This window comes from Lycium barbarum, chromosome 1 (genome assembly GCF_019175385.1).
Source record: "Lycium barbarum isolate Lr01 chromosome 1, ASM1917538v2, whole genome shotgun sequence".
Classification (NCBI taxonomy): domain Eukaryota; kingdom Viridiplantae; phylum Streptophyta; class Magnoliopsida; order Solanales; family Solanaceae; genus Lycium; species Lycium barbarum.
The window spans coordinates 142,389,232-142,417,196 of NC_083337.1; the positions used below are offsets into that span (position 1 = coordinate 142,389,232).

At 38.5% G+C, this 27,965-nt stretch overlaps 1 long non-coding RNA gene and 1 pseudogene across 1 annotated transcript; one reads left to right on the plus strand and one right to left on the minus strand.

Annotated features, from left to right (window-relative positions):
- Positions 1 to 964: 964 nt before the first annotated feature.
- Positions 965 to 2,665, minus strand: LOC132610453 (serine/threonine-protein kinase ZRK1-like; annotated as a pseudogene).
- An 11,103-nt stretch (positions 2,666 to 13,768) lies between these two features.
- Positions 13,769 to 27,845, plus strand: LOC132641007 (uncharacterized). The gene is made up of 2 exons (XR_009582571.1): positions 13,769 to 14,400; positions 27,540 to 27,845. It is a non-coding gene; the product is annotated as an uncharacterized LOC132641007 (long non-coding RNA).
- The last annotated feature ends 120 nt before the right edge of the window (positions 27,846 to 27,965 follow it).

Sequence of the window (27,965 nt, forward strand, 5' to 3'; positions counted from 1 at the left end):
TGGCGGATTCAGGATTTTCATTCAGGGGGTTTGAAAAAAGAAAAAACAAAATCTAAATATTAAAAATAATGTTGCCGATGGGGATCGAACCTAGGAACACTAGAGATAATTTTGAACACTCTGGATCACTTGAGCTAACCTTTTACATTTATTTAGGGTGTTCAAAAGCTAATATATCTACATAAACACAGAAAATCTAGCTTATATATATATTGTAATTTTTTGCCGAGGGTGTTCGAGTGAACACCCTACCGGCCACGTAGATCCGCCCCTGCTTATAACCATTTCCATTCACTTTCATCGCCATAGTTTATTAAGTTCTACCTAATGTCGTCGTCATATCAATCAATTTACCTGTTCTAGAATAAATATTTTGGTTTATGTTAAGGAGTTTACTCAGTGTACAATTGTAATCTAACTCTTGTAATTAATTGAAGTTAAGATATGGCAGTTAGTTGCAATTAGTTTTAACTTAACTCAGGCGGTTAAGTACTTTGGTTAGTTAACCCAAGTAGTTAATAGTTTAAATAGCTAGACTTTGTACTGTAGAGACACGAGTCATTTCATTTTTCTCTTGGAATAATGAAGAGCTTTCTTTCTCTCGAACTCTCATTCTCTAAACACATTATTCTGTCTTTGCTTCATTGATTTCACTTAAGTTATAAATGTTACACTATTTTGAAAATCGAGTTGACAAAATGAATCATTTAGTTTATTTATTTAAAGATTATGTACGGAGACTGCATTGTCTGGTAGAACAATATAATAGTGAATGTTCGTAATGGGAATAACTACATCGGATCCCTTACAAGTAGTTTAAATTTTTTTAATTTGAAATAATACTTTGGGACGGACTAATAGTAATACTCTTCACGCTTATAAATGAAAGCAAGTTTCTTAAACCTGTAAGTATACCTTCCTTTGTTTAGACTTGATTCTCATCTGGATGAACAGGCAGTATATTTAGATGACAATTACTGCGTCTCACTTTTTTCCCGTAAACCGAAAAAATTAAGGAGAAACCAGTCCAAATAAAGCTAAAGAAAGATCAAATTGGCAATTTCATTGTCTGCAGATCTCATTTTTCTTCAATATAAATATGACGGTACAAACAAATTGAATTTCCTTGAAATTGGAATCTAATATAAATAAAGGTGAAATTGTCGTCGTCTTCTACGTTCTTTTTTTTTTTTTTTGTTACAATTTTCAAAGTTAATATTAGCGAGGTGCACTTGATTTTTTTTTTCTCACTTAATATATAAACATTTAATTTGGACCAAGAGTGACGGCGCGAAAGCACTTCTCAATTCGGCGTAATTCCCTTGCAACATGAATCATGTATGGTCTATCCTCTCCCTTGTCAGCTGTGCATTTCTTAACAAGATCCAAGCAGTCTTCCAATTGTTGTCAAATCCCAATTTCATGCTCTTCTATAATATTAGGATCCGCTATATCCATTACATTATCCTCTTTAATATAATGATGGACGGCATTGAATGGAAGATATTCAAAATCTACCGTCTCTTCTGGAATTGCAAAATCCACTCTACCCATAGCATCACACTCTTCAATATTGGATTTGGCGTCTTCTTCAAAATCTATTGCCTCTTCTGAATTTGCAGAATCCACTCTATCCATAACATTACCCTCTTCAGTATCGGATTGCATACTAGCGAGCACTTCCTTTCCAATTAATGGCTCAAAGAGAAGAACTCCGAAGCTGTAGACATCAAGTTTTTGAGTAACAATACCCCAGAAGGCATAGTCTGGATCTAAGTACCTGAATGTTCCGCAAGCACCATCTAATTCTTCCTCCAATTCTCCAAGAGGCAATGATATGGAAAATGAGAAGTCCGCCATTTTGGCAACACCGCTATTCTGATCTGTCATCACATTCCCTGGCTTTATATTTTTGTCGATGATGGGAGTAGTAAATTCGGTATGGAGAAAAACGATTGCAGAAGCAAACTCATTGGCAATCCATAATCTATTTCCCTAAGATAATAATGAGTTTCTAGTTTGATCCTCATGCTTACCCTTTTTGAGAAGTAGATCTCTAAGAGATATACCTTCAACCTATTCATACACCATAACTGGTGATTCAAATTCTAGACAGCAACCGACAAGTCTGAGCACATTCTTGAGATGGCTCATCTGAGAAGTAATTGCTATAACTCGGTGGATATTATCGAAGTTCAGTTCATTGAACCAAACTAAAACAAGACGGTTGTTCAGAGACCCCGTAACCAAATCCAGAGCTGAGAGCTTTATTTTCTTTGCAGAGTGCTCTGTTGCCCTCTGGATCTCTATGGCACTGAAATAACGGATGGGAATTCGGCAGTTTCCGTCGCATAAAGCAAGAAGCTCCTCCAGCACTGAACTTCCATTCTTTAAATAATAATGTTGCTCTTTCTTCCGCCTTTCTACAGAGGCAGAGGAAACTAGTTTCTTCCTTGTGAGTCCCCTGAAGCGATGCATTTATTTTTGCCCAGACCCCTTGCTAAAGTAATGAATAGTAGTAGTGGCAGTGGCAGTGGCCTTAGATTCAATAACATCACCACATGTGTAATTTACAGGGAAACTTTCTGATGGTCCTTGTACTATAGCGTGTGCATTGAATTCCAAGCAAATTGCGTAAGATGGCTGTTGACTGGACTCTCTTCTTAATTATTGGGCAGTTTCATTGTCATTGCTTAGTGTTTCTGTCCATTGTATATTTTAAAAAAAAAACATTTTTTGTTACCGCGTAAAATATGGACAAATTCACTAGTAAATAAATAAAGCAGGAGTACAAATAAGACATATTTCACATCACCTTCAAAAAAGTTAGTCTACGAGGTTTTGTATTATGAAAAAAGATTGAAAGTGCTTTGATATTTCTAAAACACCCCATAGTAGAGGAAACAATAAAAGACAAATATAGAGATAAATTTGAAAGAGAAAACCCTTAGAAGGCAACTCTTAATCGTAATGTAACTAAGGAATCTAACTAAGGACTACTGAAAGTGGCCCTTATTATATAAAGTAAAATATTTTATCTTGTGTTTAAAGTATTTGGGTACATGGATTTTTAATTAAGCACTGAAATGACTCAGGCTGGTTAAGATGGAAAAAGGTAAAAACTAAGGATAAATTACAAGCAGTGGCATAATCTGAATTTAATGTAAAATTTATTAGATGATGTTATTAATCTGTATTACGAAATCGTAACTTGGCAAAATTTTCAGAAATCAGTAACTTTACAAAATCAGAAAGTATAAACCAATGTAAAACAGAATCTGGAAAAATAATCAGAAAGAGTATACGAAAATATTTTTAAGGAACAGAAATCCAGCCCACTGAATGCACAGTGTGTCCTTAAGGAAATTATTCCCCTCAAGTATCCGAGGTTGAATGTGGAATATTTCCTCCCAGGATAGAAGGATTTTACTCACCGGTGTATTGGTACCAAAAATTCCGATGTCAGGCGAACCACTTAACGACAGTATATCACACAGAAGTAAACTTTAAAGAGAATAGAAGAATAGAGAAATATCAAAAAATTTGTAAGTAATAATCTGAATATTAACATGAATTTATAGCCATTAATGCGCCGGTTGGGAAAAGTTTTGCAACTTTTCAGCAAGGTTTGCACCCTTTCAGAAAAATTGATTTTAAAAATAAAACGAAGGGAAATTTAAATTAATCCGGGAAAGAAACGGGTCGTGGGTCAGAGCGCGGATCCGGGTCACTAACGGGTCAGGATCTGAAAATTAATTAATTAATTAAACAAATAATAATTAATTAAAACTAAAATTAAAGGAAATTTGGTCCAAAAAGATTATCAATCAAATCATTTGACCAAATCCAAATCCGAAGCCGAGCCGAGCGACGACGATGACGCGAGAGGAGACCTTCTTCTTAACCCTTTTAGCAACAAGAAGGAGTGCTTCTACTTTTAAGAAGGAGAACTTTTCTTTTCTCCACCTATGAGGGACAATTACTTATTTCATAAAGCAAGAGGGAACAACTCATAAACCCTCCACTTCTTTTTCCCTTCATTTCCCATTCAACCTATCTATTCAACCCAACAATCCCCCACATGAATGGGGAATGGCTATAAGATAAAGGAATGCACGGACAATTGTGTGATATACAAGCGAAGATTAATTGCATCTGGATAAGTAGGTTTCCCTTTGAACTTTTCGTAGTGAACTTATATCGGATATACTCGATCAATTGGTAGATGTGATATCTTTGAACCGTCGAACTTTATTGTATAAATATATAACATAAGTCACACAATAACCCTCAACCATCTATGGTTCACACGGTTGTATTCGTTTCAGCCATGAACACCGCTTGGTTTCGTGAATGCATAGAGAATGGGCCTTTTCCATCATTCCCCTTGAAGCGACTTGTACTTCACACTCACATAGGTGATTTCTAAACGTGTAGTCCTATAGACACACTATATGGTCATGTTCTGCCAGACTTAGACAACCATTAAAAAACCTTAATGCTTTATTAACTCATTAAAAAGCCTTAAGGTTTTATCCTTGCTTCTGAACATTGTCTTCATCACGAGAATGGGTTGAGTCATTTGACAATGTTGAACCGTCATTCATAACTTTGTTTGATCTCTTTGAACCTAGCTCTTAGGATCTCCAGTCTGTTAGGTAGAGTTACTGCCATGATGACTTGTCCAAGGCCTTAACCCAATTCCCTTCGATGATCTTTCAACAGCCTCTCTAGATAGGCCTTTTGTTAGCGGATCCGATACATTATCTCTTGAATTTACGTAGTCAATAGTGATAACACCACTAGAGAGTAGTTGTCTAACGGTATTGTGTCGCCGTCGAATGTGACACGATTTTTCGTTATACATAACGCTCCCTGCCCTACCTATTGCCGCTTGGCTATCACAATATATACATATTGGTGCCAAAGGTTGGGCCAAAATGGAATATCTTCCAAGAAATTTCGGAGCCATTCAGCTTCTTCACCGGCCTTGTCTAAAGCTATAAATTCAGATTTCATTGTAGAGCGGGCGATGCATGTCTGTTTTGATGATTTTCAATACACTGCTCCTCCACCAACGGTGAAAACATATTCACTCGTGGATTTAACTTCAGATGATCCGGTGATCCAGTTTGCATCACTATATCCCTCAATTACTGCGGGATATTTATTATAATGCAAAGCATAGTTTTGGGTGTGTTTCAAATACCCCAAGACTCGTTTCATTGCCATCCAATGAGTTTGATTGTGATTACTCGTGAATCGACTCAGCTTGCTAATAGCACATGCTATATCTGGTTGTGTACAATTCATAATATACATCAAACTTCCCAAAACTCGTGCACAGTCCAATTGTGAGTCACTTTCACCTTCATTCTTTTGAAGTGCAAAACTTACATCAATTGGAGTCTTTGCAATATTGAAATTTAAATACTTGAATTTGTCAAGTACCTTTTCAATATAATGTGATTGTGATAATGCTAGACCATGTGGAGTTTTATGGATCCTACTTCCTAAGATCAAATCAGCGACCCCTAAGTCTTTCATGTCAAATTTGCTACCAAGCATACACTTCGTAGCATTTACATCGGCAATATCTCTACTCATTATCAACATGTCATCGACATATAAACAAACAATGACTTCATGATTTGGAGTATTTTTAATGTACACACATTTGTCGCACTTATTAATCTTAAATCCATTTGCCAACATTGTTTGGTCAAATTTCACATTTCATTGTTTGGGTGCTTGTTTAAGTCAATAAAGTGACTTAACAAGTTTGCATACTTTCCTTTCTTTACCAGGAACCACAAAACCCTCAGGTTGTTCCATGTAAATTTCTTCCTCCAATTCTCCATTTAAGAAAGCTGCCTTGGCATCCATTTGATGGATTTCAAGATCATATACGGCTGCCAGTGCCACTAACACCCGAATATATGTTATCCTTTTTACCGGCGAGTAGGTGTCAAAGTAATCAAGGACTTCTTTTTATCTATAACCTTTGACCACAAGTTTTGCCTTGTATTTTTCAATAGTGTCATCAACCTTCATTTTCCTTTTAAAGATCCATTTTGATCCTAAAGGTTTATTTCTTGGAGGAAGATCAACCAATTCCCATGTATGGTTGTTCAAAATTGATTCAATATCACTATTGACTGCCTCTTTTCAAAATGCTGAATCAGAAGAAGACATCGCTGCTTTAAATGTTTAAGGGTCATTTTCAAGCAAAAATGTCCCAAAATCTGATCCAAAGGAAGTAGATGTCCTTTGGCGTTTGCTACACCTTGGATCCTCTTCACTTGGTGTACTTTCCTTTGGTTCTTCCCGTAGTCACTTAGATTTTTCACTTGACGACTCACATTCAGTTCGATACGGATAAATGTTTTCAAAGAATTCAACACTATCTGATTCAATTACCATATTAACATGAATTTCGGGATTGTCCGATTTGTGAACCAAAAACTAACAAGCTTTGTTGTTTGTAGCGTATCCAATAAAAACACAATCCACAGATTTTGATCCGATGTTTACCCTTTTGGGTAAAGAAACTTAGACCTTGGCTAAACACCCCCACACTTTGAAATATTTCAAGTTGGTTTTTCTTCCTTTCCATAGTTCATATGGAATAGATTATGTTTTGTTGTAGGGCACCCTGTTGAGTATTCGATTAGTTGTAAGGATAGCTTCCCCCCACAAGCTCTGCGATAAATCGGAACTTATTAATAAAGCATTCATCATTTCCTTTAATGTTCGATTTTTCCTTTCCGCAATTCCATTTGATTGTGGTGTGTAGAGGGCAGTAGTTTGATGAATAATTCCATATTCTAAACATATCTCTGCAAAAAGAGCTTCGTATTCTCCACCCCTATCACTTCTAATCATTTTTATCTTTTTATTCAATTGATTTTCCACTTCGTTCTTGTATTGCTTAAATGCATCAATTGCTTCATCCTTACTATTAAGCAAATACACATAACAATATCGAGTGCAATCGTCAATAAAAGTTATAAAATACTTTTTCCCACCGCGAGATGGTATTGACTTCATATCACATATATCTGTGTGGATTAAGTCTAAAGGATTTGAACTCCTATCAATAGACTTATATGGATGTTTAACAAACTTAGATTTACCACAGATTTCACATTTTGATTTATTACACTCGAATTCAGGAAATACTTCTAAATTAATCAATTTTCGCAAGGTTTTGTAGTTGACATGTCCTAAACGAACATGCCATAAATCATTTGACTCCAATAAGTAAGACGAAACTGAATTCTTATTAATACTGTCAACAACCATTACATTGAGTTCGAAAAGGCCCTCGGTGAGGTAGCCCTTTCCTATGAACATATCATTCTTACTTATTACAATTTTCTCACTAACCAGCACGCACTTGTTACACCTCGAAAAATCTTCCGTTGGTACGCAAGTGAATGAACCGGTGAAAATACGAATAACGGGTTGACGATGTCTTAAGGGCATTTTGGGAAAGAGTGATAATGTGTCACGACCCAACCCCGTGGGCCGTGACTGGTGCCCGAGCTGGACACCCTTACACACCTACTTACCAAATCGACATATCTATAACTTATTCATATCTCACAAATATTAATCATCACAAATATTAAGGTTGTCATATACTAGCAGTCATACATATGTATATCTGTATATACCAGCTGTTAAGGCTGTCATGGCAAATAGTACCGCTTAGGCGCAAATCACAAAGATAATCGGACAATGACGACCCATGACCCACATATATGTCTACAGGCCTCTAACAAACATAACAGAATCATATGGCGGGACAGGGCCCCGCCTTACCCCTGAATAGTCATATACACATAAATATGTACAACGGAAAGATCTATACCAAAAGTGTGGGCTCCAGATCAAAGGAGCACTCCAAAGTAGCATAAAGGGCACCCTAGACTGGCGGATCACCATAATAAGCGTTTGTACCTGCGGGCATGAAACGAAGCATCTGAAGAAAGGGGGTCAGTACGGAAAATGTACTGAGTATGTAAGACATGAAATACAGAACGGGGAATCATAGCCAAAAATGGAAACTCTACAGAACCAGTAACACTGTGGAAAATCATCAATACGTTTCCTTTATGTAACAAAGTAGTATAGCTCAAATCATGAATCATATACATATACATATACATACATATATATACAACGTGTCTCGGCCCTTTAGTGAGGGACTCGGTGAATAAGGTCAGGCACATCGACATCACATACCATATGTACATATAACGTGTCCCGGCCCTTTCGTGAGGGACTCGGTGAATAGAATCAGGTATATCAGCATCATGTATAGTGTATGCATATAACGTGTCCCGACCCTTTATTAAGGGACTCGGTGGATAGAATCATGTATGGCAGAATCATATACATATACATAACGTGTCCCGGCTCTCTATTGCGAGTCTCGGTGGATAAGTCATCACATGCCATCCTGGCCGCCATCCCCGTATCATCATATCATCACATACATATACATATAACGTGTCCCGTCCCGCAAGTGAGAGGGACTCGGTGAATAATACAGAGAGTGCGCACGATAACATGTCCTGGCCCGGGCTTAGTGAAATCCAAATGGAGGCTTGCACGAATAGAATAATGTGAAACCATATGCACACAAATCAAGACTCAATAGATACATACACTTACTGACATCTGAAGGCTCAGAAACAAGTTTCAGGTCAATCCGACTTCGTATGAGAAAGTTACAAACGTTTGAAGTACAGAATGTTCTATAAGCGTTTTAGAAGCCATTTTGGATAATCGAAGTAATAATCATATCAGGCATCTTTCAGATGTCATATAGAACAAATCAAATATAACTTTTGGAGACATATGTACATATCGAAGTATTTCAAGATTCGATGGAGTAGTCGGACGTGCTATCATTTGAAAATCGATACATTAATCATATCGCTTATCTCTTAATGCCAACTTAGCAACATATCAAATAGGTCTTTGGACATCATGCCGACATTCTATATCATATATATACATATAAAAGATTCATGCACGCATACTCGTAAAATATCGTACATTGTATTGTTGCGGAACGTGCAGCCCGATCCATGAATGTATTATATTATTATTGCCGAGGAACGTTCGGCCCGATCCAAGATTATCTGCAAAAGTTAAACTATTAATACTTACAAAATCATTTTAAGGACATGAATTCTTATGCAATAATCCCAACCATACTACGTATACTCGTATCAAAAGGCCCCTAGAAATCATAGACGAATTTGGAAACTTATCAAATAGAGCTTCGGAATCATGAGTACGTATCGAAACCATATGAAACGGCTTATGGAGGTCAAAGATATTAGCCACCCTAATGGCTCTAAGAACAAGAATTTCTTTAAAATCATGCATATACCTCATTTGTTCATTTCATAGAGATCATGCCAAAAGAAAGAAAGGTAGGCCTTACATATCTTGCCCGCTTTGTACGCAAATCCGAATTCAAGTCTTTGGCTCCACAAGATCTACAATAACATTAATGCGCACCAAACATTAGGTATAAACACTTAAGAATTCAATTCCTACCAACACCTTTTTCTACAGAAATTTCGACAGCATTTCCCCTGTAAATGCTACCATCCCCGAGAATCCAACTCGGCTATATCATCAACAACAAATCCGAGAATTTAACTCGGCCAAAATATCAACAACAATACCAATGATTATTCCAATAATACCAACAATAAATTTAAGACATATTCTAACATTAGTAACCTTCTTCTCTACATAATTCATCAACATTCAATTCAACTACGTCTTTTCAAACCAATATCGACACTTACATATTCACTACTAATTCAAGATAATTCAAATGCAATTCAAAAGCATTTCATACAATTCTATAAAATATTCAACAATCCCTTCAAAATCATATTTCACCCGAAACCTTCAATCTTCGATACGGACATTCACAACACATTTTTATCTTCCAATTTCATCATCAACAACAACAATTTACACCTTTACAACTCCATTTCCATAATTACATAAAACTATAAGAAAATCACATAATTTACTACAACAACTTAACAACCCATTTTTCATGCCAACTTGAACTATTAGTCTTCCATTTACATCACAAAGGTCACAACAACGCAATTAACATACTAAATAAATTTAATCCATCTTCCTTCATCAACATGAACCCCACGGCTACACACACACACACACAACACACAAATTTCATACTTTTCATTCAATTTCACATACTACAACATATATATATCTTTCTTCCAAGACAAAAAGAGTGGAATCTTTACCTTTTTTCAATTTTTTCACTTGCCAAAAAAAGTGCTTTCTTGCCTCAAAATTTATATCACGTTGAAGAGGGTCTTGAGCTTAGTAGGAATACTAGAAAATTATGATCTTTGAATCAAAGTTTGAGGGGCTAGAATTTTTCTTTCTTTCTTCTTATGGCCGAATGACCCTTCTCCTTTTTTTCTCTTCTTTTGTTTTCTTGAACTTTCTTGAACAATAGATAAATTATGGCCCCTTCCTTTATTTATTTGGTCTTGATTTGTCATGGGCTTGGGCCCTTTTTAATGGGCATGGCCGGCCACTCCTTGTGGGTTGGGCCTTTCTTTCTCTTTTTTTTTTCATTGATTTTGAGCTCAAATTAGTTATGGGTTTTATTTTTGAAATTGCCGAAACTAATTTCTAAAATTTCTCATTTTGCCCTTGACCTTCCTCCATATTTTCACATCAACATTTCATGGACAACACACATATATATTAATTAAAATCAAAATATGGCTTTATTTCTTACAGGTCAAAATTATTTCGAATTTTTCCGGATATGCGAAAATATGGGATATAACATAACGTCCCTTATATTGTTAATGAAGAGTTGAGCAAGTCCTAAGAAGGACCCATAAGCCAAAATGGGCATAAGCCATCCAAAAGGGACGATTTAAGAAAATCTTTCCGGATGATCTGACTTGGAGGGGCAAATACGTCATTATAAGTTTGAAATTTGAAAACACACCAGGAATGAAAAGTTGTCGAGAATTAAAAGAGATTTCCAACCATAAGTCGTGGGCCCTCACACGATATCAGGGTCAAGAGTTATGACCTTTTTACTGAACGGAACTCCGCAGACAACTTCGGAGCTGTGAGTTCCACGACCATGTTTCATGGTCCGTGAAACTTTCCACGGACCGTGGATGAGTTCGTGGAACTGCCAGCAGAGAAGATGACTGGCTGGTCATGAACCACGACCAGTTCCACGGACCGTGGAACTCCCAACGACTGAAAATGTTCCAAGTCTTTATATGTGTTCCAAACTTCAAATTTCATTTGCAACACCTCTCCACTTCTCTCTAAAGCCTCTAGAACATTACACATATTTCATAAACAAGAATACAAGGGAAATCAAAGGTCATTATCATTAAACCAAGTGAATCAAAAGTAAGGAAACCCATAAAAGGGCCATTCAAGTCAAGAAATCCAAATGGAGGAAACTAGAATTTTTGCTCAAATGGAGTATTATCAACTAAGGCTTGTTCCTACAACCTCTAAGGTAAGATTCATGATATTTACATGTTGTTTAAGGTATTTGAAAGTTGAAATGCTTGGTCATTAGGAGAGTATAGCAAAATGGGCCATGAATGATGAATAGTGACGTTTTGAGAAATAGTTTGAATTGAATCATGATGGTTGTAGTGTTGTGATAAGAATGTGTTGTAAATGATGTTAAGACCATGAAATAGACATTGTAAATTAATGGACGAAGTGGGTGTTGTGACTATGAATATGGATGAATGAAAGTGAAGTGAGAATGTGGATAATGTAGATTATTAATGGCTATGTTATGATATTGTGAATGTATTGTTGACGTGTGAGAGTTGAATTATGATATGGGCAAACGTGGTATGAATAAAGGAGATGCTGTCCGATTTTCTCTAGCTTTTGCCATGTGTGCTAGTTATTGATTCTAATAATAGTATGATTTTAAATGAAGGTAGAGGCGCTAGCATTGGAAGAGAACGCGCAAGTGTAGAGTAGCGCGACGGAAAAGTATGTAAGGCTAACCCTTCTTTCATAAGGCATGGTTCCTTGGCCAAATTTCTAAATCCTCTATACGAGTATGTTGTCTCCAAATGATTGATCTTCCGAGCTAGTAAGCTCACGATTATTAATACACCCCAATTGTACTAAGTTCCTCATATGACGAGTAAGGCCATAAAACAGATGTAATGACAACGACGATTATAATGATATTGATAGTAATGATAATAATAATGATTCTAAAGGTGCCTATGGGCTATTATACTCATGTGTGCCTATGAAGGGCTATAATGAAACCCTGAGCTTATGACGCCGGGTAGAATATATGTGTTACACCTCATTTTAAACGGGTCAAATTAGAGTACAACATATTGGTGATTCCTATTTATTTTCTTTTAAGGAGTCGCCACCTAATTGATTTTAAGGTGAATTAGGGCACCTAATTATTAACTAAGGTAAAGCTAACTAAACCTCCGTCAATAGTCTGTTTAATCAGTGTGATTCTAGGTAAGGGTTCTATATTATACTAAAGGGAAGGGGTTAGGCATCCGAATCTGTTAACTACGGTTATTCGGCCAAACTTAGGTTAATTAAATCAAAAGGTCAGTTGTGATTGGTTTTAAAGAAAGTTAGGCACTTAGCTAAATTCAAAACTTACAAGTGATAAAAACAAAATTTTGTAAAGTAAAATAAATAGATCTAAGTTGATGAAACAAGTTGGGACCGAATCCGATGAGGTAAGAAGATCAGTACGCGGACCAAAGAACGATTTAGATTTTTAAAAAAAAGTATTTTAAGGAAAAGCTCTTAGTTAGCAAAACTTAATTATGTCTGAAACTGATTTCTTAAATCACCGAAAACACTCTCTTTGACGCGATTAAAAAATACTCCTACTGTAAAGATAGAGGAAAGACTCAAAACAAATAATTTTTTTTTACTAATTCTATGTTTGTTGACACCCAATTTTGTCCCGCCTCTCATTCGAAATACCTATTTACGCTCCTAATATTTTTGGAAAATTAAAAAATATATGTTATATTTTTACTATAATTATTAGCTTTTATTAATACCGGCATTTCATTATCCTGTCATTATCTTTAACTGCCGTCACTACTACCGTTATTATCTTTATTAATTATTACCATTATTATTATTATTACCATTATTATTATTATTATTATCATCATAACAATTAGTACTATTATTATTATTGGCATTATTATTATTACCGCTGTTCGTTACTTTTATTTATTATTAGTATCATTATAATTTTACGTTTCTGCATCTTGTACCAACTTCCGCATACACATCGCATTTTTATTTCGCGCATTTAAATGACAACATTTATTTATCGTTAAAATATTAATGCACGGCTATTATCGCATCATATAATGTTATTACTCGAGTCCTAATAATTACACATTTGTATTAGGTGATACTTTGTCATACTCAGTATATTACTAATTAATATGGGTCTTTATTTTGAATTTTAGAAGCCGAACCATTTCTTGCACTCAGTCCGTATTTTTGATTTATCAGATTCCAAATCAAGGTCCAATCAACTCATAAATATTTTTTACCAGCCCACATTTGATCCCAATTTTTTTAGACCAGTCCGTGTTTTAATTCACTAGCCCATCCCATCCTTTTATTACTCAGTCTAAAAATTGACCCAGTCCATAAATGGACTGGGTCCGACCCGTGCCAATTCAGAATAGGGTTTCCCTTCACTTTCACGCTTTCCTCGCCGCGCCCCATCCCCTTTTCCCTATTCTCTTTCCCTTCTCATTTTCCTCCTTCACCGCCGCCTTCACCCCTTCTCTTTCTCCTCCCTCTGCTACACCCACGTGACCTCCATCCATGCCCATACTCCACGTTACCCCTGACACCCCACTCCCGCTGTTCCCCCCACGCTTCTGCCACTCCCACCTTCTTCTGTTCCCTCCACTTTCGTTGTCACCCGCTCCTCTATCTCCTTCCCCAACACAAAACCTAAAGAACCCTATAAATAGAGGGGAGTGGAATCGAAACGGAGGGGGATTTTTTTCGGTTGTTTCTTTGATTGTTAAAAAGGTCGAATATATAAAAAATTCGGGGATTTTTTTGGGATCGGAAAAAAAAGCCGTCTATTCTTTGAAAAATACAAAGTTTTAGCCATCCAGAATCCTTTAAAGAATATGAGTTCTCAGTAGTTGCAGGAAGTTTTTCGCATATCGGGTTTTCCCTTTGTTGAGCCTCTAAAATTCCTTAACAGTTTTGAACCCGAGCGTCGCAAGCCCAGATTCGAAGTGTTCGAGCGTGGATTCGAGACCCATACCCATTTCGCTGCACCCGAACAAGGTCAGTAACCATCCCTTTTATTTATTTATCAGTAAACTAAGTATCTTCTGTTTGTGTTATGTGTTTTATGTGCTTTACATGTTTGTTAGTTTGATAATGTTAATAGATGTTATTCCAGTTCTTCTTAGATTAGTTTGGTTTAGTTTAGTGGATTATTATTGAGTCTTGTTTATAGTTTATCCTAGATAGGTTCAGAATGTGCTTATGTTGTTTTGATAGCCTTATTATATGGGATAAATTTTTGTTTAGTCCTCTTTAGATTAGTTTAGCCATCTGCTAGCTCTCGGTTAAGATGATTTTGTGCTTAAAATCAGTGTGTTCTTCAATCAAACTCATGTTAGTTCAACTCATATGGCTTGACATCTATGTTTATGTGTGTTAACTGCTTTGCGGTTCACCTAACTGTGTTTAGATTACTCAAGTTCTCTGTTAGCAATATGAAATGAAGTATGAAATAGGATACACATGTTGTCTAGACTTACTAGATTATGGTTAGTTTATATTCCTACCTATTTGAATCTGTGTAAGCTAGTTCCCCTGCAGTTTGGATAATTTGAGCCTATGCTATCACTCCACATGTTTAACTCTTAATCAAAGTCTAAAATGTCAAGAAGTTAGTTTATATGGATTTTGTTTACTTTGAATGGATTTTGTTTTCAATTGGTACTCTCATTTGCAAATACTAGAATGCTAATAGGTTTCGTATACCTGTTGTGTACTACTATATGATCAGTTGTGTGTTCAGTATAGATTGAAAGGCTTGTTAATCATGTTTGTATGCCTAACTAACTCATGATATGCCTGCCTAAGCTTAGATCACCTAGAGTCTATTAACAATATGGAATTTGGGGATCTAACCTATGTTGCTATCTATCTACTGTGGCTATTATCAGACCTAATATATGTTTTCTGCTAAATAATCTTGTTGTTAGACAAATGATTGGTTAAAAAGGGCTATCATGTGGTTAAGTATGGATCTGTGAACTATGTCTAAAAAGAATTGTTTTGCATAGCCATTTATATGTCTATCCCCAATCAGTCTCATCTTAAGCTGAGTTTGTTTCTCTCAACGTGTCTCATATTGTTTATTCCTATACCAATGTTGCTATGTTGCTTGTTTATCAAACTGTTTTTCTGGCAATTGCTGGTCTAAGTCAGTCATTCAAATGTTGTGTTTTACGATGTGCTAACAGTGGATGTCTGGCCTTTTAGACTCTGTTGTTTGTCCTGTTTGAGCTTAAACTGTATGTCGATTTAGAATCCTGCTAAGGATGTTTACTTAAAAAGTCATCTTTTGGTATAAAGAAACCTGCCAAGAATACTACTTCCCCCGTGTCTTGTCTGTGATTAGGAGCCCTGGTTTATTTGACCATGCTATTGGCCTATTATTTACATGACTTAGAGCTGCTCAGCATGTTAATGTCAGCTATCCTGTGGTTGCTTGTGTCCGAGTTTCCAGCTCAAAATGTGTTCATTTATCCTATGTGATCCAAGCATGTGGTAGAACTCTTTAAATACCTCTGTCTATGATGGTTGTCTAAGGATACATATGTTAGTTTTGTGTTTCTGTTGGAGTACCCCCATGATATACTAAATCCTGTATTCTCAAATGATGCATTATGTTGATTGAAATTAAAACTGATATCACTGGGCTTGAAATCTGCGTCTTAAAGATGAAAAAGACAATTTTTCTTTTTTTCGTTTTCTAAAGCTAAGCTGGGTATAGTCTTGTCCTAAGAGTGAAGTTGATTATTTGACATTGTTCCGGATTTTAAAATAAATCAAAGGATTGCTGCGCTCATTGAATTTTTTTTTACTGTTTGTTTGGAAGCTGTTAATATATTCACTAAAAGCAGTCTGCTGTTTTAATTAAGTTATTAAGAGCCCGTTTGGATTGGCTTATAAGTTGCTTATAAGCTGTTTTCAGCTTTTTTGAGTGTTTGGCTGGCCAGCTTAAAGTCATTTTGTGCTTAAGCAACATTCTTATATCTTTATAAACCTTAGCAACATTTCTTAGCCTTTTTTTTTTTAAGTCCCAAGCATGTTATTCAATTTAATTAATTAATTTAAGTTTGGTCGGATAATCATAAGTTAACGGATTCTGAAGGATGCCTAACCACTTCCCTTTAGGATAATATAGAACCCTTACCTGGAATCACACTGTTTAAGCAGGATATTAACGGAGGCTTAATTAGTTTTACCTTAGTTAATAATTAGGTGTCCTAATTCACCGTAAAATCAATTAGGTGGCGATTCCTTAAAATAAAGCAATTTAGGAATCTCCAATATGTTGTACTCCGCTTTAACCCGGTTAAAATGGGGTATAACAATGTTAAGTGTGAGTCTCAACCAGTGTTTTAAAAGGCGGAGCGTTTTACATACGCCTCGAGGCACGAGATGTAATCCGCATGGGTATTTAATTTTTAGTATTTCTTAAAATAATATAATTACAATAAATATTTTTAAATAGGTAAAATTACATAAAAAATAAAAGAAAACTGTAAATAAATGATATATATATATATATATATATATGTGTGTGTGTGTATGTGTGTGAGTGCGCGCGCGCGCTTGATTTTCACAAAAAAAATGATCAATGAAATAAAAATTATTATGAAATGCAAAACAATTCTAACATTTTAAATTTCAAACACGGAAAAAAACAAGTTTCTTAAAACACTATTACTATCATACTATTCATTTTATCTCCCTATAAGCAAATAATCAATAAACTTTATCACTATTACAATTAAAACATAACTTCTTCATGAACAAAAAATAAAATTATATGATAATTCTGATACATAGGACTTATGACCAATGACAAGTGAAAATGTACAATTTCGCTATGTGTTTTTTAAGAAAAAAATTAAGTGATATTCATCCTCACGACGTTCTCAAATAGTAAATATCCAATACTACGACTTGTTATATGAGTTACACCCAATCTTCTATTTCTATAGATGAAAAACTATTAATTATCATTATTTTGTTAAACAATTATGAGGGTGATGATTTTAATTAAGGAATTTAAAATATAATTTGTGTAAGAACTGTTAGGCGAGCCCTGGGCGTTGGGCGTTAGGCGTGTTTAGGGCGTATGGTTGGGCGCTTAGGGCGTAAGCATCATAGGAACTAAGCCCCGCACATTATCCCCGGGGCGTTTTGTCACTGCCCTGCCCCGAGGCGAGCCCCGAGGCGAGTCCTGACACTGCCTTTTAAAACAATGGTCTCAACTAATAATCCCAAAAATTGGAATAAACCCCAAATAACATCCCTCAATAATTAGACATGAAGGGTTAAACAAAATAAATGGTAGAGAAAATGAAGAAAGACGCCATAGGCGTTCCCAAGCTAATTCGCTTGTTTTCTTGCTGTCGAATATGATTAAAGAAGATGAGATGTGATGACTCTATGTTGGTATGAGGAGTCTTGTATCAAGACCTCATGTTGCTCCAAACGTGTACATGTAAAGAAAGATAAAAAGGAAAATAAGGAGGAAAATAATTAAATTTTAACCAACGAGAAAGCTGTAAACTTAAGGCAAATCTGAACTAGAAAATTTTCGAAATACCACGTACATACTTTCAACATAACGGTAGCTGCAAATGTGAGTTAAAGTAAGTCTTAAAGCATTTAAACACTTTAACACATACTACTTTTAAAGAGCCATAATGTTAGTATTAGACAAAATATATATATGAATATACAAGAAATAAATGCACACAATTAGTGGAGAAACTCACCATCACAATATATCAACGTATGCAGCCAAATAGAATAACAAAAAGGTGTAACTGGGTTCGTTTTATAATCTCAGGTAAAATATCTTTTGGCACATATATGTATGAATTAGAAATCTGGAAATTAATATGAGTTTACCTATCAAAACATATTTCATCAAGCACCAAAATATGTTTTTTTTATATATAATTTTAGTTTAAGGAATGAAAAAAAATGAAAATAAGTACTACTCCATTAAAAGACATGCACGTAGTAAGTAATAAAGGCTGATAAATAAAAACAATCAGTAAATTCAAATGTCTTAATATTAAATTAGAACTACCTTTATAAAGTCAACATTAAAGAAATATATTCTTTCTCTAATTATTAAATGCCACTAGTCTTGAATCTAATAACAAAAGCAATGGAAAGTTGAAACACATAGGATTATTTAGCCCCACTCCAGACATGTTTTTTATTTTTTAGACCCAGTAGCCATGAGGTGAAGATCATACGTATAAGATGAAGAGCATATGTTGAAAATTAAATTTAATAATATCATGTTGTACACAAACTAATGATTAAGCTATGATCTTTAACCCTCACAGAAGAAAAGAAAGCTATATATTTCAACAGGAGGCCTACGGACAAAATTTTAACATGTTTACTGTTACGCGGCGCCTCCTGAGACTTCTTGGAAGGGCGACGTAAGGCTAAGCAACCGATGATTCCAAGGTTGTCCGCCAACTGGTGTCCCCTCCGCACGCTAGACGAGATTGTCAGTGCCATGCGGGAAAACTAATGTCAAGAACAATTCAGAGAACAGAAAAGTGAATTGAGAATGAGAAAGAGAGCTTGGTTGCATTAATTGAAAGCTATTACAATGAGAGCAAGCGGTGTCGAGTGGGAGAGACACCAGTACAGAGAATTGATTGCTTGCTTGAAGGTTTTGATTGTTTGATCCCCCCTAATAATGCTTTAAAAATAAAAACCCAAGTTACAGGACTAGGCATAAACTAGCTAGAGAATCACAACCAAAAATACATAAATTAAACTACTCTATATTTACAACAAAAGAGACCTAACTAGAGCAGGTCCATATGCTCCCTCGGTCGGGGCACTGTAGTGCGCGCAGGGCACAGTGCGCGCGCGCATTGGGCGCTGGTACTGTAGCAGGCTGCACTGTTATTGGGCGCTGGGCACGGCCAGCATAAGGGCGCCAGCGAGGGACATGGATGGGGTGACATAGGCCGAGGCAACCTTGTCACTTAAGGCATCCGAGACAACGGGGTCGTCCATGGCGCTGGGCGCTGAGAGGCTTGCCATGGCACCATGGGGAGCATCCAAGGGGTCATGGGGAATGGCTGGAAAGCCGCCCATGACATTCTCCCCCACCTGAGTTGGCGACGTCCTCGGCGCCTTGCTTGCAAGATATTCATCGATCAGTTGCTTGTAGGCCTTGAGGCTGGTTCCCCTCTCCTACGTATTCTCTTCTGCACCACATCCCAGCCATTTCACCAAGAACTCTTGGTGATCTTTTCTTGAGGCATGGATTACTCGATCGTTGAGGATGGCTTCTACTACCCGTTTTCCAGTTGCTTGCGGGCCGTGGATGCTAGGTATTGTGAGCTGGCTTCGTGAAGGATCTTCTGTGTCTTCTCGAAAGGGCTTTAAAAGGCTGACATGGAACACAAGATGAATCTTCTACCAAGCTGGGGTGTCCACCCGGTATGCTACCTTCCCAATGCGTCTCTCTATGGATAAGGGTCCAATGTATTTTTGCAATAGGCGGGGGTCATGGACCCCTAAAAATAGGTATCTCTTAGGGATCTTCACCATCACCTTGTCCCCAACCTGATATTCCACAAAGCGACGATTTTGATCTGCATGTTTCTTCATTCGCTTTTGCGCCTTCACCAGATAGCTCCGCACTATCTCTAAATTCTTCTTCCATTCTTTCGAGAAGCTAGCTGCGCGTGGAGATTTTTCCATGTTTGGGGCATTCACAGTGTGTGGGAATAGTGGTTGCTGCCCGGTAACAATTTTAAAAGCGTTCTTGTTTGTGCTAGAGCTATTTTGTGAGTTGAAACACAATTGGGTTGCATCCAACAGCTTCACCCAATTCTTTTGCGAGCCGGTAACAAAGTGCCACAGATATTCTTCTAACATGCCATTGAACCGCTCCGTCTGACCATCGGATTGCGGGTGGAAACTTGAGCTGTGACTCAGTTGAGACCCTAGGCACTTGAAAAGCTGGGTCCAAAAGTTGATGGTGAAGCGCGAATCGCGATCACTGACAATATCCTTGGACAGACCCCAATATTTGACAACATGGGTGAAGAAGAGTCGAGATGTCTCCTCTGCTGATATATACTTAGGTGCTGCAATGAAAGTGGCATACTTAGAGAACCAATCGACCACGGCCAAGATAGTCGTGATATCTCCAACCTTGGGTAAGCCAGTGATGAAATCTAATGAGCTATCCCAAGGTCTCTTTGGGACAGATATGGGCTCCAACAGGCCCGCTTGGGTTAAGCGATCAGACTTGTCCTTCTGGCACACTAGGCAAGTCTTCACATACTGAGCGACGTCATCTGCCATCTGTGGCCAATAATACGCGCGGCATAGCAGTGCCATGGCATGTTCTTCTCCAGGGTGGCCTGCCCATAGAGTATCGTGGCATTCCCTCAGGAGAGTCCACTGCAGATCTCCTCCTTTGGGTACGTAAAGGCAATTTCCCTTTGCCTTCAGGAACCCATCCTCCATGTAGAACTGGCGAGTTTTCCCTTGACCTGCTAAGTCGACCAAGTACTGTGCAGAAGGGTCCTTGGTGACAAGGTCCTGGATTTGATCTTTTATGGTGGTATCCACCTCACTCCCCCTAAGGGTGGCAAGCAGACATACTGATGCTAGGTCAGCCTGCCGACTTAGTGCATCCGCAACATGGTTGGTCTTCCCACTACGGTATTCCAGATTAAAGTGAAATTTCGCTAGGAGCTCTTGCCATCTAGCCTGGCGACCATTTAGGTTTAGCTGGGTCATGAAGTGGCTGACATCCGTGTTGTCCGTTTTCACCACGAATGGGAGCCCCAGGAGGTAGTGCCTCAAAAGGCGCAAGAAATGGATGACAGCCAATAATTCTTTCTCATAGGCCGCGTAGCGCCGCTCCGCATCCTTCATCTTTCGACTCTCGTATGCCACCGGGTGCTCCTCTTGTAGTAGGACTCCACCCAAGGCGTAGTCAGAGGCATCTATCTGTACCTCGAAGGGTTTGGTCGAGTCAGGCAAGGCCAAAAAAGGGCTACTAGACATAGCCACTTTTAGTGAGTTGAAAGCATCTGCTCTCTTTGGCGACCAGTCCCAAGGTGTGATCTTCTTGAGAAGCTCATTCAACGGTAATGCAATGAGGGAGTAGTTCTTGACGAACCATCGATAAAAGTTGCATAGACCAAGGAACGCCCTCAAGGCATGGACGTCCTTGGGCGGCGGCCAATCTGTGACAGCCTTGATCTTTTGTTGGTCCATATTGATACGACCCTCTTCAATGACATGCCCGAGGAAGTCAATCTGTTTTTGGGCAAAGGAGCATTTGGATAGCTTTATGTACAATTCATCCTCTCGCAACCGAGTTAGGACTTTCCTCAGGTGTTCGCCCAACGTTTTGATGTACACCACAATGTCTTCCCGGTATATCACCACAAACTCATCAATGTATTCCCGATAGACTTGGTTAATTAGAGTGCAAAATATGGTTGGAGCATTAGTCAAACCGAACGGCATGACTAGGTAGTCGAACGAGCCATATCTGGTCACACATGTCGTCTTGGACTCGTCTCCTTCAGCAATGCGGACTTGCTAATAACCTGTCTTCAGGTCTATTTTAGTGAACACTGTGGCACCGCCCAGTCTATCAAACAAGTCCGCCATTAGGGGTATGGGGTACCTGTTCTTCACGGTGATCTAGTTGAGGGCCCGATAGTCAACACAGAGCCTTAAGGTGCCATCATGTTTCTTTTAGAACAGCACGGTGACCCATAAGACGACTTGGAGGGAACGATGATCCCTGTGTCCAGCATCTCCGTCAACTGTCTCCGAAGCTCGGTGAGTTCGGGTTGTGACATTCTGTAGGGTGCTCGAGCAGGTGGCTTCGCACTCGGCACCAATTCAATTTTATGATCGACTGCCCGCCTAGGTGGGAGCCGCTTCGGTATATCTTGCGACATGACATCGTCAAACTCCTCCACGAGCTCTTTCACAGGCCTTGGGATGGGGCCTGAAGAGCACTCAATCTCTTCCCTGCAAAGGGTAGCTAGGAACATGGGTTCTTGCCGATGGACCCCTTTCTTTAGCTGCAATGCCGAGATGTTTCCTGAGTCCATCTTTATGGTTGTGCATGGGACCATGTAGGTTTTGTCCCTATTTTCTCCCATCATCAGAAGCATGTCCGCAAAAGGTATGGGAATGATGTTAGTTTGTCTCATGAACTCCAATCCTACAATCTGGTCGAAGTCGTCAATGATTACTACCCGCAAGTCAAAATTTCCTGCATAAGGACCCATCTTTACCGACACTCCTTTGGCTATCCCACCCACTAATTGGAGTGGCGAGTTGATGGCTTTGACACGGCCCTTACCCTTTCCAACAACTAGGCCAAGGCGTTCTACATCTGTGGTGGCCAGATAGTTGTGCATAGCACCCGTGTCTATTATGGCCTTAATAGGTCTGCCATTCACCCTCAAGTCGACAAACATCAAGGTCTTCTCCTTTCTGGGAGGAGGCCCGTTGCTTGCCTTTGTCTTTCCCTTCTTGGCAGCTGAGGTTGGGTCTTTCTTTTTGCATATACCGGCACCGGTGTCCTCTACAGCATGGGAAATGGAACAAACAAGTGCGTTGAAATCACCTAATGGTTCTGTCTGATCCGTATCATCCTCATCATCGTCCGTCCCATCATCCAGAATTTGATGGGCATGCATCTGTTCCTGTGGGCACTCATTGTTCCAATATGGTCCGCCGCAGTGGCGACATCCTGAGGGGGGCTTCCGCCACCGGTCATTATTATGAGATGCAGCGCTGTTGCTGCCTGAGGTAGACCCTTTTGACTTGATTGCACTACAGTCTCCCCCATTTCTGCTGGGGCCAACATTGTAGGATTGGCCCCCTTTGAATCCCCCACGGGCTGGTGGTTGAGGCCTATCCTTTCGAGCATCCACTTGGTAGTCACTGAGGCTTTCCGCAGCTTGGATAGCTTTGGGCAAGGAATCAACCCTCTGTCTTTATATCTCCATACGGGCATAAGTCTTCAACCCTTCCACGAACGTGAAAAGCTTGTCCTTGTCGCCCATGTCCCTTATGTTCAGCATGAGTGTAGAGAACTCGCGGACATAATCTCGGACTGACTTTGTTTGCCTGAGTTCCCGAAGCTTCCTCCATGCATTATACTCAACGTTCTCGGGGAAGAACTGTAAGTGAATGGATGCTTTTAGTTCCTCCCATGTCTCAAGAGTATCCTCACCTGCCCTGATGGCTTCATATTTCATACGCCACCAGAGTTTGGCATCGCCTTGTAAATACATGGCAGCAGTTGCTACCTTCTTAGGCTCCTCCAATTCCCCCACAACGTCGAAGTACTGTTCGATGTCAAAGATGAAATTTCCACCTCCTTGGCATTTCGGGCACCCTGATAGGGCTTTGGTTCAGAAATCTTGAGTTTTTGGGGTGCCAAGGCAACATTTGCCGCGCCCCCAATAGGATCACCTCCTCCTCGGAGTAGGCATTGTAAGGCAGCGTTGACAACATTGAGCTGATTAGTGAAGTTGTCGATGGTTTCTTGCATGGCAATCATTCGATCCGCCTCCTGAGTCCTATGGACCAGATCCTCATCTCTTTGCATGGCAGCCGCCCGCGTGGCTGCATGTGTGTCAGTAGCAATATTTACAATGTCTTGTTCGGCCTGCCACATCCTGCGGTCCAGGTCCTCCACTCTTTCGGCCACGGGTCGAAATCTGTTGACTTTAGTTTCCAAAATCAAGAGGAAGTCTCCATGGTTCACCATGGTAAAAAATGATGACAATAGCAATGTGTTCCCTCGTCCGATGTCGAGCCTAGGCTCTGATACCAACTGTTATGCGGCGTCTTCCTGAGACTTCTTGGAAGGGCGACATAAGGCTAAGCAACCGATGATTCCAAGGTTGTTGTCCGCCAAATAGGGTCTCCTCCGCACGCTAGACGAGATTGCCAGTACCGTGCGGGAAAACCAATGTCAAGAACAATTGAGAGAACAGAAAAGTGAATTGATAATGAGAAAGAGAGCTTGGTTGCATTAATTGAAAGCTATTACAATGAGAGCAAGCGGTGTCGAGGGGGAGAGACACCAGTACAGAGAAATGATTGCTTGCTTGAAAGTTTTGATTGTTTGATTCCCCCTAATAATGCTTTAAAAATAAAAACCCAAGTTACAGGACTAGGCATAAACTAGCTAGAGAATCACAACCAAAAATACATAAAGTAAACTACTCTATATTTACAACAAAAGAGACCTAACTAGAGCAGGTCCATGTGCTCCCTCGGTCGGGGCACTGTCGTGCGCGCGCGCACTGGGGCGCAGACACTGGGCGCTGACTGCTGGTACTGTAGCAGGCTGCACTATCACTGGGCGCTGGGCACGAGCAGGGGAACGGCCAGCATAGGGGTGCGAGCGAGGGACATTGATGGGGTGACATAGGCCGAGGCAACCTTGTCACTTGGGGCATCCAAGACCACAGGGCCGTCCATGCCGCTGGGCGCTGAGAGGCTTGCCATGGGGCGCATCCAAGGGGTCATGGGGCATGGCTGGAAAGTCGCCCATGACATTACACATTCCCCTCAAGTGTCAAAATAGATTCTAGTTATTAAAGTAACACCATTAGATTTCAAGAACGCCTAAAACTCATAATTTTTAAATGTCTTTATACAAAAAAAAAAAAAAAAAAGGAAAAGTAAAAAATAAGAAAGAAAAGAAAAAGTGAAGATTTTACCTTTCCACGGTGCAGCGAATATGGAGCTCGAGGCTTCAGATCTACTTCCCTTTTTCGATTAAGGTTTGTCGAACAAAGAGAGAAAAAAATAGTAGTATAGTTGAGAAAATTACAAGCAAAATGAAACAGCAAGATAAAAGTCTTGACAGATTCTTGGTGGCCCCTCCTCAGTTCTTAAATCTGGTATTTATAGTTGAGGAATTAGGGTTTTAATTCTCATTTTTTGGGCAGGATTTGAAGATGAAACAACAGTTTGAATTCGAAACGACTCAATTTGGATTAATTCAAAATGTGACAGAAAAGAGGATTATCCAAATCGTCCTTTTTTTCTCAAAATTACGGCAACTTGGTCAATATAATGGCGAAAATTTCGGCTTCTGGGTGCGAGAATTCGAAAAATATGAGAGAGTGGACAAAATTTGCATTAAAAAATGGTGAAAACCCCTTCTGCAATCGAGAAATGAAGGTCAAATATTTTCCAAATGGGGAGGAAAGAGGATGGGTGGCTGTTTTGGCTAGAATGAGATTAGGTTTAAGTTATTGCATTGGGCTAATTTATTGGGTGTTCCAGGTGTATTAAATAGGCCAGTGGGGAGGAAGAAATGGGCCACTGAGACATTAAATTGGGCCACATTTGTTGGGAATTTTCTTCTTCTATTTAATTCTTTGAGGCTTCTCTATTTCAATACTTTAAGCATGACATAATAACCATCTCACATCATATATACAAATTAAAATATCAACCATAAAACAAAATATTAATGGAGTGCCAAATATAAATATTACTAGCTATAAAACAAAATACTAGTGGAGTAATAATAATATTAACATAAAGGATGACAATAATAGTACTAACATTACTAAATAGAAATTATATATAGTAAGAGTTATAAGTAGTGTATCTATAGTAATAACACTAATGTTTTATTATTAATAAGCAATAATAATAGTACTATCAATAGAATAATAGTAATAAATATAATAATTGGTAAAAATTATATTATTATTATTATTATTATTATTATGATTATTATTATTATTATTATTATTATTATTATTATTATTATTATTATTAACTAAGAAGCGCAAAGAAATAGAGGAAAAAGTGGGACAAAATTGGGTGTCAACAACTTGTCCTTCTTTGACTGGAAATAATGAAAGAGTTTTCGGGCAAAGAACTTGACGTAGTAGCCAATTTTGTCCCGACCAAAACATGTTGTCTCGAGAGGATTTGTGGTAAAGGTATTGATAAGGATTACGGGGTATAAAGGGAAGCCGAAAAAGTTACGGTCAAACTTCGTTTTCAAGTCGCCTACATTTTCGGGTTCTACAAGAATCAGACAGATAAGGCGATATCGATTTCAAAAATTGTCCAGTGTCGAATTATGGAGAGACTGGGTTAGGCAATGAAGATTTCAGAGAAAATGACATGACCAAACTTGAAAGAATTTGAAATACCTACATATCCACGAATTTGTAGAAATGTAGTGAGGGAGTAGATCTTTGACCTCTTGCTGACGAGCTTAACTCCACCTTCAGCAATTGCCCCAGTTCACTGCTAGAGATTATGATCCATGAGTTGATGTGCGATGCCAACTTTAATTTTGTCATTTTTAAAAAAGCCACAAGTTAAAAATAATAGTTAGCAATAAAGAAATACATATGCAAATAAGACAAGGTTGAGGAAGTTTATACTTATAACCCATATTTCGGAAGTTGAATCCACATCGTACTTTGGTAATGTATTGAATTTATGACTTCCACTTGAAGAAGAAATTAAGTTGACATCCACATTTACATTAACGAAAGCTAAATCCACATTCACATTTTTTTTAGGAAAGCTAAAACCATGATGACACCACATTTTTAAGGGGAGCTAATTTATGACCATATTGGGTGTCAACAATTGGGCAAAATTGGGTGTCAACAATATGTATATGTATGTATATGATTACGTAACGCGCATGCACGTCTACAGATGGTACAGATAGCCCTGAAGCCTTGGTAGGGCAAGGTAGATATAACCTTGAGCCTTGGTTGGCCAAGTATGTATGAAACACCGAACCTTCGTGGTCGGGTATGCTATGTATCTATGTATCTATGTGTATATGCTATGTATATGACATAATTAAGAGTACGAATATGTTATGTATATGAGATGTAAATGATTATGGGAGTATTTAAGTACGGATATGGATGTATGTACACGGATACGCAATAGAAACGGAATGCCCCTATGAAAAGCAAGTAAGTGTCATGATGATGATATTATTGTTTCCTCTCCTATGCTACTTAATATGTTGTCTATTATGCTTATATATCGATGTTGGTCATGCTTTACATACTCAGTACATTCTTCGTACTGACGTCCTTTTGTTTGTGGACGCTGCGTCATGCCCGCAGGTGCACAGGGAGACAGACTTGATCCATAGCTGCTTATTCAGAGATTACATAGCAGAACTCTATTTCCTTCGGAGCCATAGCTTTTGGGTACTTATTATTTTATGTATATAATTATGGGCATAGCGGGGTCTTGTCCCGCTCATGTGACATGTTATACTCTTCTTAGAGGCTCGTAGTCACGTGTATGTGGTTAGGTATGTCTGGCCTTGTCGGCCTATATTTTGTATATCATTTTGTTGGCCTCGTCGACCCATGTACATTGTTGTGGCATAGATTCCTATGATGATTAAAGATGTTATCGTCCAATGAGACTAGTATGATTGATGCTTAGAAATGTATGATTAATGATGTGGCTCACCTAGATGCAAGCCTAAGTGTAAGATAAGGGGTGCCCGGGTGGGCTAGCACCGAGTACTCGTCACGGCC